Genomic DNA, 16,098 nt, shown 5'->3' with positions numbered 1-16,098 from the left:
ATTGTCAGGAGAAGATGACCTTCACATGGGCCTTAATGTGTTAAGAAGGAGGGGCTGAGACTCCAGTCATTTAAATGTCACATTGGTAATGGCTCCAAATAATAATAAATTGTGATATTTGTTAAATGCCTACTATGTGCCAGGCAATGTATTAAGCACTAGGGTGGACACAGTCAAATCAGGTTGGCACAGTCCCTGACCCACATAGGGCTCACAGCTTAATCCCCATTTTATAGATGAGGGAACTGAGGCACAGAGAAGTTAAATGACTTAACCAAGGTCACAGAGCAGACAAGTGGAGCACCTGGGATTAGAACCTACGTCCTTCTGACTCCCAGTCCTGTGCTCTATCTACTGCATGACCTTGGACTAGTCATTTATCTTCTCTTTGCCTCAGTTTTCTCAACTGCTTGATGGGGATTCAGTACCCAATCTTCCTTTAACTTAGACTGTGAACCCCGTGAGGGTCAGGGACTGAATCCAGTCTGATTAACTTGTATCTATCCCAGAGTTTAGAACCGTGCTTGACACATAGTAAGCACATAATAAATAACATTTGAAAAAAAGGAACGGGTCCAACCTCTTTAGGATTTCTCCATGAGTTGGAGGTAGAAGTTTCCCATCTCCACTCCTGCTTAGGCTATTAGAACCAGGATGTGAGAGATTTACTAGCATTATTATTATCATGGCATTTATGAAGCGCTTACTATGTGCCAGGTACTGTATTAAGTGCTGAGGTAGATACAAGCAAATCAGGTGGGACAGAGTGCCCGTCCCATGTGGGGCTCACAGTCTCAATCCCCATTTTACAGATGAGGTTATTAGGACACAGCGAAGTGAAGTGACCTGACCAAGGCCACAAGGCATTTATGCATTCATTCATTCATTCAATCATTTATTGAGCACTTACTGTGCGCAGAGCACTGTACTAAGTGCTTGGAAGAGTATAATACAACAAAAACCAGTCACATTCCTTGCCCACAGCGAGCTTCCAGTCTAGAGGAACGAGCTACAGTTTTACAGCGGACACATGGTGTAGTCAGGATTAGAATCCATGGCTTTCTGACTCTAGGCTCATGCTCCATCCACCTCATCATGGATTTACAGGATTAGTCAATAATAGTAATGATAATACTACTAATAACAATAATAATTGTGGCAATAATCAAGTAGTTATTATATAGATCAAGCCCTGTAATTAATTAATCATTATCATTATGGTATTTCTTAAGTGCTTACTATGTGCCAAGCACTGTTGTAAGCTCTGTGATAGATAGAAGGTAATCGGGTTGTCCCTTGGGGGGTTCACAGTTTTAATCCCTACTTTACAGATAAGGTAACTGGAGCACAGAGAAGTTAAGCGGTTTGCCCAAGGTCACACAGCAGACAACTGGCAGAGCCGGGATTAGAACCCATGTCCTCTGACTCCCAAGCCCGTGCTCTTTCCACTAGGCCACGCTGCTAAGCACTGGGGTAGATACAAGATAATCGGGTGCCAGAAAATGGCACAAAAATCAGGGGAAGGGAAGTAAAAAAGTTAGGCCATCTGAGAAGAGCCAGCAATTTTGCTTTAGTCACCTACTGACTGATGATGGAATGCTTCCCGTCTCAGAAAAAGGCTCCTTCACCGACACACAACATATCATTTTAACCCGAGGATTTCTTCCTTATTTGTGATAGCATCGTTTCTATTTCAATCCTTCCTTTATTTCAACCTCTCCTACTGACCTGATCTTCACTGCTCCAGAATAATTTTCTATTCTTTTGGCCTTAGGGTCTGCAGAGCAGAATGGACACAGCTATCACTCTCAACCCCGGCACAGAAAGCACAAAGGCCTCCATAGTTCCTCCTTCCGAATCAACCTCAGCTACTGCGAAAGTAATCTCACCCGGATTTGCGGGGAGGGATGACATTTGGAATCTCGGCTTCTACTTGAAAGTTGCTCCAACACACAAAACTTGTTTGAAAACCCTTTTTTTGTCTTCAGTACAAGGTGTTTCTGGAGACTCTGTGCCCCAGGGATCAGAATGATAGAATGTTAAAAGTCCTCAATGGAAACGTAAAGAAAAAAGTAGAGAAAACATGGAGTGAGAAACCCTCCTCTTCTAGAGGCAAAATGTGATCAGTCGATCAGTTGGCTGTATTTATTGTCTTCTGTGCGCAGAACACTGTAATAATAATAACGTTGGCATTTGTTAAGCGCTCACTATGTGCCGAGCACCGTTCTAAGCGCTGCGGTAGACGCAGGGGAATCAGGTTGTCCCACGTGGGGCTCACAGTCTTAATCCCCACTTTACAGATGAGGTAACTGAGGCACCGAGAAGTGACTTGCCCAAAGTCACACAGCTGACAAGTGGCGGAGCAGGGATTCGAACCCACGACCTCTGACTCCAAAGGCCCTGCTCTTTCCAATGAGCCACACTGTAAGTGCCTGGAAGATTGGTAGACTCGTTCCTTGCCCACAAGAAGCTTAGAGTCTAGAGGGGGAGACATCAATATAAATAAATTTCGGATAGGCTGAGGGTAGGGTGAATTAAATGTGTAAATCCAGGAGTCAAAGCAACTCAGAAGGGATTAGATGAAGAGGAATGATGGCTTAACCGTGAAAGTCTCTTGGAGGAGATATTGTTTTCAAAATTTTAATGTTATTGTCACTGAGACTTTCCTACTAAGGAAAAATTGGAAAAGGAGTTGGCTTTTTTCAACTAGAAGACTTATAAGACATTAAGGAATCTAGGTAAGAGCAACTGACTAGTTATCTTAATGACAGCTGATACTAATAATAATAATAACGATGTTGAAGATGATGATATTTATTAAGTGATTTCCATGTGTTAAGATCTAGTGTAGTTATAAGATAATCACATCAGACCCAGATCCTGTCCCACTCATAGCTCACAGTCTAAGAGGGAGGAAAGTTGTTTCTTATTCCTATTTTACAGATGAAGAAACTGGGCTACAGAGAGGTTAAGTGACTAGAACGAGGTCATTCAGCAGCCTAGGGTCAGAGCACTGATTAGAACTCACATCCCTTGAGTCCCAGTTCTGTGCGCTCTCAACTAGACCACACTTGCAAAATGTTAGTAGTAAGGCCCCCCCTCATTAATAATAATAAGAGTGGTATTTTTGAGTGCTTACTATGTGCAAAGTACTGTTCGCAGTGCTGGCGCAGATACAAGTTCATCAGGTTCCACAGAAGGGAGAACGGACATAGAATCCCCATTTGGCAGATGAGGGAACTGAGGCGCCGAGAAGTTAAGTGACTCTTTCAAGGTCACACAGCAGGTAAGGAACGCAGCAGGGATTAGAACCCAGTCCCTCTAGCTCCCAGACCTGGGCTCTTTCTGCTCTTTCCGCTAGGCCATGCTGCTTTTGGGCAGCAATTGTTTAGAAAAGTTTAATAAATATGTCTATGACTGGTCAATGCTCTGAACTCTCCCGTGACTCCAACATTGCATTCGGAGAGAAAAATAACTTGGAGGCATTTCATGACTTCTAAATTCCAAAAAAAACATCCCATTAGGGGAAGATTACAACTGCCTGATTCAGATGTCTGTAGAAGTGTTTCAATCCAGCCACATACAATGCTCTGTCAAGGGTCAAGTCTGGGAAACAGGACAGATTGCTTGGAGCGAGGTTGAGATCAGAACTCCTATCACAAGGAGGGGAGTGGGAACAAAAGGTCCTTTGAGGAAGCCATCCGTAATCCTTCCCTTTCCCTTCCCGATACTGTGGACATTCCCGTCTGGTTAACCCATCCCTCCCGGCTTCCAGCACCCTCCATCCAGAGTTCCGGGAGGAATTCATTCATTCATTCAATAGTATTTATTGAGGGCTTACTATGTGCAGAGCACTGTACTGAGCGCTTGGAATGGACGAGTCGGTAACAGATAGAGACGGTCCCTGCCCTTTGACGGGCGCACGGTCTAATCGGGGGAGACGGACAGTGACAATAGCAACGAATAGAATCAAGGGATCCGAGCTGTGCTGATCTGGTCCCGCTATGATCCCCGGGTCTGACATTATCCTCTGAACCACAGAGCACAGTGAGGCTTCCGGGGTGGGCAAAGCTGCCGCTAACGGTTTTTCCGGCATTTTCCGGCAGCGAGGCGGCGTGGTCTAATGGATAGAGCACGGCCCTGGGAGTCGGAAGGACCGGGGTTTTAATCGCGGCTCCGCCACTTGCCTGCTGTGTGATCTTAGGCGAGTCCCTTCACTTCTCTGTACCTCAGTTACCTCATCTGCAAAGTGGGGATGAAATACCTGTTCTCCTGCTTGGACTGTGGAACAGGGACTGTGTATGACGAAATTAACTTGCAAAAACTGCAGTGCTGAGCGCGGTGCTCGGTACAGGTGACACAAATGTCACCATTATTAATGATAAGAAGAAGAATAATAATTGTGGCACTTGTTAAGCACTTACTATGTGCCAGGCACCGTACTAAGCCCTGGGGTAGATACAAGCTAACCGGGTTGAACATAGTCCCTGTTCCACATGGGGCTCACAGTCTTAATCTCCCTTTTACAGATGAGGTAACTGAGGCGCACAGAAGTGGAGTGACTCGCCCAAGATCACACAGCAGATAAGTAGCGGATGCGGGATTAGAAAGAGAAGCAGCGTGGCTCAGTGGAAAGAGCACGGGCTTTGGAGCCAGAGGCCATGGGTTCGAATCCCAGCTCTGCCACTTCTCAGCTGTGTGACTGTGGGCAAGTCACTTAACTTCTCTGGGCCTCAGTTCCCTCATCTGTAAAATGAGGATGAAGACTGTGAGCCCCACGTGGGACAACCTGATTCCCCTGTGTCCACCCCAGCGCTTAGAACAGTGCTCTGCACATAGTAAGCGCTTAACAAATACCAACATTATTATTATTATAACCCGTGTCCTTCTGACTCCCAGCCCCATGCTCTTTCCACTAGGCAAAATTGCGTTTATGCTATCCAGGATAATCAGGGACCCGGAGTCAGAGCATAAGAAAGGAGAATTAATGGTGTTAAATGTGCCATGGGTCCTCTGATTAGTTAGCAAAACGTTACAAATTCAACCATTTCCTATGAATACCGAAATTCAAAAAAAAAAAAAAAATCTTAAGCAGGGAGATTGGAATGGAAATTTTGTCAGACGTACAGATGAAAGGCTTAAAGGCTATGTTCAGTGAAATTCTTAGAAATCTACCGTGAAATACTACCATGAATTGAAAATGGTTTAGAAACAGGATATGTCATTAGCACTTAAAAGCTTGAGATAGCAAATAAGTGATTCCAGCGATTCCTCATTACATTTCTCGTGTTTTCAAATGGACTGCTTCCTTGTTTAATTTTCATCTGGAGATCATTTATCACCTTCTAATATCCAATACAGGAACGTTTGCTATTTTGTTCTCTTCAAGAGATAAACATTTGAACACAAAGGTGTCTACCCAAGGACTCATTTAGTACGAAAAAACAGGGGAATTTCCCTTTGTAAGGTTGAACTTTACAAAGTGTCTCATTTGTAGATTCAGTTTAATTGCATACCAGTGGCCTAGATTTTGATATTCTCCTTGAAAGAGGGCTTGAACTTCCCTTCAAAACGTGCAAGCATTATGTAGATGTAAACATTTATTTATAATCGGCCTTAGTTCTTGCCCTCTTCGGGTTCTTATACAATTACTTTCATATCTGTGTATCTCTCCACTCACAGCGGCGATGACCGAATCATAAACCTCCAGTGTTTGTAGTTTCTGGCTAACTTAGTCTTACAGATGGGCCCTTCTGAGAATAATAACAACAAGGTTGGTATTTGCTAAGCGCTTACTATGTGCCGAGCACTGTTCTAAGCGCTGGGGAAGATACAGGGTCATCAGGTTGTCCCACGTGAGGCTTCCAGTTAGTCCCCATTTTCCAGATGAGGTAACTGAGGCACAGAGAAGTGAAGTGACTTGCCCACAGTCACACAGCTGACGAGTGGCCGAGCGGGGATTCGAACTCATGACTTCTGACTCCCAAGCCCGGGCTCCTTCCACTTAGCCACGCTGCTTGAGAACAGCAGTGATATATTCTGGAGGCCATCATTTCACCTGCCGCAGCCTACTCTGTCAGAAGACTTGGGTTCTCATCCTAGACTGTAAGCCCGTCACTGGGCAGGGATTGTCTCTATCTGTTACCGATTTGTCCATTCCGAGCGTTTAGTACAGTGCTCTGCACATAGTAAGCGCTCAATAAATACTACTGAATGAATGAATGAATGTCACTTAACATCTCCGTACCTCGGGTACCGCGTCTGTATAATTAAGTCTGTAAACCCCTTCTGAGACATGGAGTGAGGCCAACCTAGTCATCTTATAAATACCCTGGTGTTTAGTACAGTGCCTGACACATAGTAAGTGTTTAATAGGGTTAAAGGAAAACATTTCAATCAAACAGTAGTATCATTCGAGCACCTAGAGCACTGTTCGAGGCACCGGGAAGGGTAGCATTAATAATACCGATAAAGGGTTTACTGTGTGCAGAGCACTGTACTAAGCAGCGTGGCTCAGTGGAAAGAGCACGGGCTCTGGAGTCAGAGGTCATGGGTTCGAATCCCGGCTCGGCCACTCGTCAGCTGTGTGGCTTTGGGCAAGTCACTTCACTTCTCGGTGCCTCAGTTACCTCATCTGTAAAATGGGGATGAAGACTGTGAGCCCCAAGTGGGACGACCTGATTCCCCTGTGTCTTCCCCAGCGCTCAGAACGGTGCTCGGCACATAGTAAGCGCTTAACAGATACCGACATTATTATTATTATTATTAATAAGCACCGGGAGAGAGTACGCAGCTGGGAATTACGCACGGTCCCCGTCCTTCGGAGGATTTTACGATCAAAAAGTACTGTAGAATTAGTAGATAAGAGCTTTACCCTCAAAGAGCTTGCAATCTAACAGGAAAACCTAGGCACTAAAATAAATGACAGCAAAGAGGAAGTAATAATATATAACTATAGGGTGTTCACGAGGGTTAGGGCAGGGAGGGTTATGACTGCTCAAGTGTTTATGTGATATAGAAGTACTGATATAATAATAATCTCAATAACAATAACGATAATTACGGTATTCGTTAAACGCTTACTACAGTGCTTTGCACACAGCAAGTGCTCAATAAACGCAACCGAATGACTGAATTTTCCAAGCACTGTCCTAAACACCGGGGTAGATATAAGATAATCAAATCCGACCCGATGCCTGTCCCACACAGGGCTCACCGTATAAGTCGGAAGGACAACGGGTATTCAATCCCCATTTTAAAGGTGAGGAAACTGAGGCATGTAACATTTCAGTGACTCACTCAAGGTCACACGGCGGTCAACTGGCAGAGCTGGGACCAGAACCCAAGATCTCCGACTTTCAGGCCTGTGCTCTTTCCACTAGAGCGGGCTGCTTCTACGCCACTTCCAAAATGGCAGTTGGCGGGGGGGGGGGGGTTGTAGAAATAAATCAGGGAAGGCCACCTGGAAGAAACGTGATTTTAGGAGGTCTTTGAAGATGGGTAGAGTAGTAGTCGGTTGAACGTGAAGAGGAAGAGAATTCCAGCATCAAGAGAGGGCGTGAACAAAGTGGTGGCGGCGGGAGGGATGCAAACAAGGCTTGAGAGGAACGAAGAGTACAAGCTGGGGCGGAGTGGTCGAAGAGAGCGGATAGGACTGACAGTGCCTTGAAGCCGACGGTCGGGAGTTTCTGCTTGATGCAGAGAGGGATGGTCAGTCGTGGAAGGATTTTGAGGGGTGGGTAGAATGAGGTTTAAGAAATATCATCTGGGAGTTTGGTCTGGGCGGGGGGGCGGGGGGAACCGAAGGCAGGGAAACTAGTGAGGTGGCCGATACAGAAGTCAATCCAGGACGACAAATTCCCGGCCTAGCGTGGTGGCTGTTTGGAGATGAATGGGGAGATCAATCAAATCAATCGATCATACTCACTGAGTGCTTACTACGTGCGGAGCACTTTACTAAGTATTTGGGAGAGTACGTTACGAGCTTACAGTCTAGAGGGGGAGGCCGACATTGATAGGAAGATATAATTTATAAAGTATAACGAAATGTCCACAAGCGCTGGGGGACTGAGGGTGGGGCGAATCCGTCCGAAGGCCCAGAGGCGAAGTGAAGTGACTTGCCCAAGGTCACACAGCAGACAAGTGGCATAGCGGGGATTAGAACCCAGGTCCTCTGACTCCCAGGCCCGTGCTCTCTCCACTAGGCCTTTTCCTCTACCTATATAGAGAGATCGATACCTAGATCCCATTGATATCTCTCGTATTGGCTCAATAGTATCTATTGAGCGCTTACCATGTGCAGAGCACTGTACTAAGCGCTTGGAATGTACAAATGGGTAACAGATAGAGACGGTCCCTGCCCTTCGACGGGCGCACAGTCCTGCATTTCTAGAGTTGTACCGGAGAGAATAGTGTAGAACAGTCCGGAGCCGGACGACGTTCGGGTTTCCAGGTTCCCTCTTAATAAAGAGTCCCACTGCTTCTTGTCACAGGCTACGCAGCAGAAACGGGGCAGGCAGTTTTCTTCCCTAGTAGAGAAGCAGCGTGACTCAGCGGAAAGAGCCCGGGCTTTGGAGTCGGAGGTCATGAGTTCGAATCCCGCCTCGGCCACTCGTCAGCTGTGTGACTGTGGGCCTCAGTGTCCTCAGTGACCTCATCTGGAAAATGGGGATGAAGACCGTGAGCCCCACGTGGGACAACCTGATTCCCCTGCGTCTCCCCCAGCGCTTAGAACGGTGCTCGGCACATCGTAAGCGCTTAACAAATACCAGCATTATATTATTTTGGACATCCACGTATGTTTCATTTAACAGGTATTTGGCAGAAGTCATCGCAGCAGGAAGGACATCACAAAGAACCGAAGAGCAGCGTTTTGTTTCTACATAAATTTACGGTGCGTCTGTGTACTCGTTCGTTTGGATTAACGTCTCTCTCTAGACGGTCGCCTCGTTATGGGAAGGCAATTTGTTTGCTGATTCTGTTGGATCGTACGCTCCCAAACTCTTAGTGCAATGTAAGTTCGCTGTGGACGGGGAATGTGTCTCTTTAGTGTTGGACTGTCCTCTCCCCGCAGCGTGGCTCAGCGGAAAGAGCCCGGGCTTGGGAGTCAGAGGTCATGAGTTCGAATCCCGGCTCTGCCACTCGTCAGCTGTGTGACTCTGGGGGAGTCACTTCACTTCTCTGTGCCTCGGTCACCTCATCTGTAAAACGGGGATTAACTGCGAGCCTCACGTGGGACGACCCGATGACCCTCTACCTACCCCAGCGCCTAGAACGGTGCTCTGCCCATAGTAAGCGCTTAACAAATACCAACAGTATTACGAATGCGGTGCTCTGCACACAGGAGGTGGTCTGTAAATGTGATTAACTGACTGCTCTGCACGTAGTAAGCGCTCAGTGGATACGGTTGACTGGTTGTTGCTGCAACGTACGAATGACGAAAGAGAGATGGAAAAAGACAGACGGGGCCAGTGGAGTAAATATGGGAAAGGAGTAGCTTCCATGGAAAGTCACAGGCGGGAAAGGGACGTGAGCGAAGCGGACAGAGATAGGAATACGACAAGGACATGGCAAACGTGGAATTGTTTTTCAGTAATTCTCACCTCACGAGAGGAAGACACACCCTTGAAACCTGAAAGTAACAGCTACAGGCAGACCCAAGGAAACACAAATTGCTTGTTACCACAAGAAGATTTCCACGCCAAAAATGTCTACGGGTTTAAGGTTTAGATCAGTTAGAGGATGCAAGGTTCAGGGCTCTGCGTCCAGTTGCGTTACTAACTGTTACAGATAGAATATAATAATAAAAATGATAATGTTGGTATTTGTTAAGCGCTTGCTAGGTGCAGAGCACCGTTCTGAGCGCCGGGGTAGATACAGGGTCATCGGGTTGTCCCACGTGAGGCTCCCAGTTAATCCCCATTTTACAGATGAGGGAACTGAGGGCCAGAGAAGTGAAGTGACTCGCCCACAGTCACACAGCGGACGAGCGGCAGAGCCGGGAGTCGAACTCATGACCTCTGACTCCGAAGCCCAGGCTCTTTCCACAGGCTCTTTCTTATCTTGCGGCTACCCCAGCGCTTAGGACAGTGCCTGGCACATTGTAAGTGCTTAATAAACAAGAGCTAGGAGCTGGGAATCCGAAGGAATCGGTTTCTAATCCCAGCTCTCCGACTTGGCAGTTGTGTGGCCTTGGGCAAGTCACCTCACTTCTCTGCGGCTCAGTTACCTCATCTGTAAAATGGGGATTGAGACTGTGTACCCCATGTGGGACAGGGACTGTAACCCACCCGATTTGCCGGCATCCACCGCAGTGCTTAGCGTCTGGTACATAGTAAGCACTTAGCAAATACCGTAATTGTCATTATTACTGCATAAGAACGTAACCCAGGTCACCCTGGATCAGGTCCGGGTCCATGAGCCGCGTGGATTGACCCACTTTCTTCTATTTTTAGTAATGTACAGTTTCAGGATTCTGTCGGACTGATCTCCAGGCCAAAATGTTCTGTCCCATATGAGAAGTAATAATAATAATGTTGGTATTTGTTAAGCGCCTACTATGTGCCGAGCACTGTTCTGAGCGCTGGGGTAGACACGGGGGAATCAGGTTGTCCCACGTGGGGCTCACGGTCTTCATCCCCATTTTCCACATGAGGTCACTGAGGCCCCCGAGAAGTGAAGTGACTCGCCCAAAGTCACACAGCTGACGAGTGGCCGAGGCGGGATTCGAACCCATGACCTCTGACTCCGAAGCCCGCGCTCTTTCCGCTGAGCCACGCTGCTTCTCCAGGGTGGAGAAGCAGCAAGGAATACTGGAAAGAGGAGGGGCCTGAAGGAAGAGGACCTGGGTTCTAATCCCGACTCCACCGCTGGCCCGCTCTGTGACTTCGCTTAACTCACTTAACCTCTCTGTGTCTCAGTGTCCTCCTCTGAAAAATGGGGATTCAATACCTATCCTCCCTCGTACTTAGACCGTGAGCTCCTTGGGGGTTTGATCTGATTATCCTAGGCCTACGTCAGCTCGGCGTGGTTTAGTGGATAGAGCATGGGCCTGGGAGGCAGAAAGACCTGGGTTCCAATCCCGGCTCCGCCACACGTTTGATGTGTGACCTAGGGCTCTGGGCCTCAGTTTCTTCTTTAAACGCCACCGAATCATTTCCAATCCATAGCAGCTCCATGAACCCACCCTCTCCAGAGGTTGTGTCGATCACTTGTATTTTTTTCGTGGTGCTTGGTAAGCACTTACTGTGTGCCAGGCACTCTTCTAAAGCAGCGTTGCCTAGTGGGTAGAGCGTGGACCTGGGAGGCAGAAGGACCTGGGTTCTAATTTCAAAAGTGCCACTTGTCTGCCGTGTGATCTCGGGCAAGTCACTTCGGTTCCTCAGGTACCTCATCTGTAAAATGAGAATTAAGACTGAGCTCCATGGGAGAGAAGCAGCGTGGCTCAGTGGAAAGAGCCCGGCCTTGGGAGTCAGAGGTCACGGATTCGAATCCCGGATCTGCCACTTGTCAGCTGTGTGACTGTGGGCAAGTCACCCCTTCTCTGGGCCTCAGTGACCCCATCTGTAAAATGGGGATGAAGACTGTGAGCCTCACGTAGGACAACCTGATGACCCTGTATCTCCCCCAGCGCTTAGAACAGTGCTCTGCACATAGTAAGCGCTTTACAAATACCAACATTATTATTATTATGTACTGCTTCCAACCTGATTAGCTTGAATCTACCCCAGGGCTTGATACAGTGCCTAGCACATAGTGAGTGCTTAAATAAAATTGAGAAAAAGATGGCATTTATCGAGTGCTTACTGTCTTTAGAGCACTGTATTAAGCACCTGGGAGAATACATGAGTTGGTATACACGTTCCACCTTCATAACAAGTTCATAATCGTGGCTCAGTGGAAAGAGCCCGGGCTTGGGAATCAGAGGTCATGAGTTCAAATCCCGGCTCTGCCGCTTGTCAGCTGTGTGACTTTGGGCAAGTCACTTAACTTCTCTGCGCCTCAGTTCCCTCTTCTGTAAAATGGGGATTAAGACTGTGAGCCTCACGTGGGACAACCTGATTACCCCGTATCTCCCCCAGCGCTTAGAACAGTGCTCGGCACATAGTAAGCGCTTAACAAATACCAACATTATTATTATTATAATCTTATCAGGGGCTTAGAACTGTGTCCAACCCGATTTCCCTGTATTCACCCCAGCACTCAGTACAGTGCCTGGCACACAGTTAGCGTTTAACAAATACAATTATGATTATGATTATTATTCTGCCATAAAGTCATTGTGGTATGCGTATTCATAGAGTTTTCTTGGTAAAGATACGGAAGTGGTTTACCGTTGATTTCCATTACCTCAATGACCTCAGTTCCCTCATCTGTAAAATGGGGATTAAAACTGTGAGCCTCATGTGGGACGGGGACTGTGTCGCATCTGATTAACTTGTATCTACCCCAGTGTTTAGAACAGTGCTTGGCCCATAATAAGCGCTTAACAAGTACCATTATTACTATTATGATTGAGAAGCAGCGTGGCTCAGTGGAAAGAGCACGGGCATAGGAGTCAGAGGTCATGGGTTCTAATCCCCGCTCCGCCGCCTGTCAGCTGTGTGACTTTGGGCGAGTCACTTAGCTTCTCTGTGCCTCCGTTACCTCATCTGAAAAATGGGGATTAAGACTGTGAGCCCCGCGTGGGACCTGATTACCCCGTATGTACCCCAGCGCTTAGAACAGTGCTCGGCACATAGTAAACGCTTAACAAATACCAACATTATTATTAACTACCGTTATTATTGAGAAATCACTGGGTGGCCTCGAACAAGACAGTTCGCTTTTTCATGTCTTTTTTCTCCACTAGCAACCTCTTTTCTAGAGACTTTTTCAAATATTTATCATCCTCCAGCACCTAGTTATGCACTCTCAGTCCTCCTCAGAGGTTATTTTGGCATCGGTAAAATGAAAACGAACAAAGTGTTTCGGCTCTCACTTGTGTCCCGCGCAGCTCCCGGTTGGATATTAGGGTTTGGAGGATGTAGGACCCTAGGAACTTCGATCTGAAGTTAATCTTTGCAAATCAGACTAGAGTGGATTGAAAAGCAAAAAAAAGGATGGGGAAAGAGCCCAATATTTCAAGCCAACGAAATGGATTGCATTTAAACCCAATAAAACCTAAGAGTATAAATTGGAGATTACTGGAAAATAATTCCTCTTTAATCCAGGCTTCTCTGTCATTGGATGTAGAACTTTCCTCAAGCCTGACCTATTTGATTTTGTCATACTGTGATTTTGGGGGCACTTAGTAAAGTGCTCTGGACCCCATAAACACTCAATAATCACCATTGATCCATTGATTGATAGAGTGAGGAACCTCCTTAAATAAATGAGGTGCTGCACTTTGACTCTCCTTTTTACAAGTTGTTTCTAGATTGAGGAAATACAGCATTAAAGGCGAAGCTGCTGAAGTGTGGGTGGGAATTCGAATCAATTCTACCAACTCTGTTACACTGTACTCTCCTAAGCACTTAATACAGTGCTCTGCACATAGTAAGCACTGAATGAATACTATTAACTGATTGATCGACTGATTAATTAATCTCCACTATGAGGTGCTTTTGTGCCCTTTCTTTTGCGACCGCTCAACCAATTAATAGTATTTTCTGTGCAGTTACTCTGTAGAGAGCAATGTATCAAGGAAGGACTTGGGAGACTACGACAGAGTTAGGATTCATAATCCCTGTCTTCGAAGACCTTGTGATCTAGTAGGTGAGGGAGATACTAAAATAAGTCTCAGGCCGGGGGATGCGGCCGAGGTTTAAAATAGGTTTATAATTGCGGTGAGGGGGGAAGGATGTGGGGTGACCACCTAAGTGCTTAGGGGTGAGGAGATGCAGAAGTGCTGAAGTGTCAATAAATGGGGCGAGTAAGGTGAGATGAGAGATTAATCAGGGAAGGCCTCCTAGAGGAGACGTGATTTTCCAAGGGCTCACTCTGGTCATTTAATCAGTTGTATTTATTGAGCACCAACTGTGGGCAGAAGCGGCTTGGCCTAGCGGAAAGACCAGGGGCCCGGGAGTCAGAGGATAGAGGAGAGGATTTGGGGTCAGCCACGTAGAAGTGGTAGCTGAAAGTGCCAGGCAGGATGAACTCCCTGAGGGAGTGAATGAAAAGTGTGAGGAGAAGATAACTGCAAACAGGGAGACACCCACAGTAAGGGAAAGCGGGGACGGTTGGTCAAAATGACTGAGAAAAATGAGCCAGAGAGGAAAGAGGAGAACCAGAAGAGAACCTTTATCTGCGCAATGATGATAATTGTGATATTTGTTAAGCACTTAACCATGTGCCAGGCACCGTACTAAAAACGCAGGGGTGGATACAAGCAAATCAGGCTGGACACAGTTCCTGGCTCACATGGTGCTCACAGCCTGAATCCCCATTTTATGGATGAGGTAATCGAGGCCCAGAGAAATGAAGTGACTTGCCCAAGGCCACACAGCAGACAAGTGGCGGAGAGGGGATTAGATCCCGTGACCTTGCGACTCCTAGATCTGTGTTATATCCCCTACGCCACGCTGCTTCTCTAATCAAGGGTTAGCCGGTGTTTCCAGGAGAAGGGACTGGTCACGAGTTGAATGCAGCTGAAAGGTCCAGGAGAATTAAGATAGAGTCCATTAGGCCTGGCAATTAGGTCAATTTGGAGAACTGACAAGCGAGAAGCAGTGCGGCCCAGTGGGTAGAGCAGGGGCCCGGGAATCGGAAGGACCTGAGTTCTAATTCTGACTCTCCCACTTGCCTGCCGTGTGACCTTGGGCAAATCAGTTCACTTCTCTGTGCCTCAGTTTCCTCAACCATAAATTGGAGATTAAGACTGAGTCCCATGTGGGACAGGCATTGGGACCAATCTGATTAGCCTGTGCCTACCCCAGCGCTTTGTACAGTGCCTGGCACATAGTATAGTGCTTAACAAACTGCTCAAAAAAAAGTGGAGTAGAAAGGGTGGTGATTAATGAGGGTCAAGACTGGAAATCTTTGGTATTTACTCTCCCGAGTGCTTAGAACAGTGGTCTGCACCCCATAAGTGCTCGATAAATATGACACTGATTGGTTTGGAAGAGGACTAATCTGCTCTGCATTTTCAACACCAAAAAAATGCTGATAAAAGTGGAAAAGCTGAAGGAAGTTTATTCCATTAAGATAACGCTTTCCACTTGAAAGGAATCCTAAGTGATATTTGAATACCGGGGACTTCTCAGTTCGTGAATTTTTGTTTTGTCCTTTTTAATTTATAGTGTGGTGCTAGAAAATCAAAGGAACAGTAGACAGAGGAGGGCCGGTTCTGGAATCAGGTCCGTTTGTCTCTCTGATTTATATAATGTTCTGAACTCGCATCGATTCTATACTCTCTGCTGGGGTAGACTTGGTTGCCCTCTCTATACTGGAGTCATTTAAGCAAAAAGATATAATGACTGGACAGGAATTTCACAAGGTTGTTAATCCCGTCCCTCTTTTAGAAAGCTAACTCATTGTTCAGACACAAAGCCACAGCAGACTCACCAGTGTAATAATAATAATAGTGATAGTTCATTCGATCGTATTTATTGAGTGCTTACTGTGTGCACGGCACTGGACTAAGCGCTTGGAATGAATAATTCGGCAACAGATAGAGACAATCCCTGCCCAACGACGGGCTCACAGTCTAATTTGCTAAGCGCTTGCTATGTACCAAGCATTGTATTAAGCCCTAAGGTAGATTTAGGACAATCAGGTTGGACACAGTCCCTGTCCTACCTGGGGCTCACAGTCTAATTAGGAGGGAGTAGGATTGAATCCCCAGTTTACTGATGAGGAAACTGAGGCAGAGAGAATTGTAGAAACATTTCATATTTTTTTTTTAGGCAATTGGCCCTGCCATTCAGATTTATCTGAGGAGGAATATCTGGAGATTTTTACCCTTATTAGTAAAGACATTATGGGTGGGGCAGTTAGTAAATAATTTAACCCGCCAGAGAATTTCCACATTTTAGTCTCACTGTAAATAAACTTCACAATTTGGGTTCATTCTAGTCAATTCTTCAGTAAGAAGAGAAGTACTGATGAGGAAGAGAAGCA

The 16,098-nt window shown here is 46.4% G+C and overlaps 1 long non-coding RNA gene across 2 annotated transcripts; it reads left to right on the top strand.

Moving 5' to 3' along the window:
- Positions 1-7,466: 7,466 nt before the first annotated feature.
- On the top strand, positions 7,467-15,574 carry LOC114814277. Of its 2 annotated transcripts, none has more exons than XR_003762050.2 (3): positions 7,467-7,710; positions 8,814-8,893; positions 15,279-15,574. It is a non-coding gene; the product is annotated as an uncharacterized LOC114814277 (long non-coding RNA). The 2 variants fall into 2 exon arrangements; XR_005660371.1 differs by having other exon boundaries at positions 7,467-7,735.
- The last annotated feature ends 524 nt before the right edge of the window (positions 15,575-16,098 follow it).

This window comes from Ornithorhynchus anatinus, chromosome 9 (genome assembly GCF_004115215.2).
Source record: "Ornithorhynchus anatinus isolate Pmale09 chromosome 9, mOrnAna1.pri.v4, whole genome shotgun sequence".
Classification (NCBI taxonomy): domain Eukaryota; kingdom Metazoa; phylum Chordata; class Mammalia; order Monotremata; family Ornithorhynchidae; genus Ornithorhynchus; species Ornithorhynchus anatinus.
Note: the sequence above shows the minus strand (reverse complement) of the source record. Positions and strands in the feature narration are given on the sequence as shown.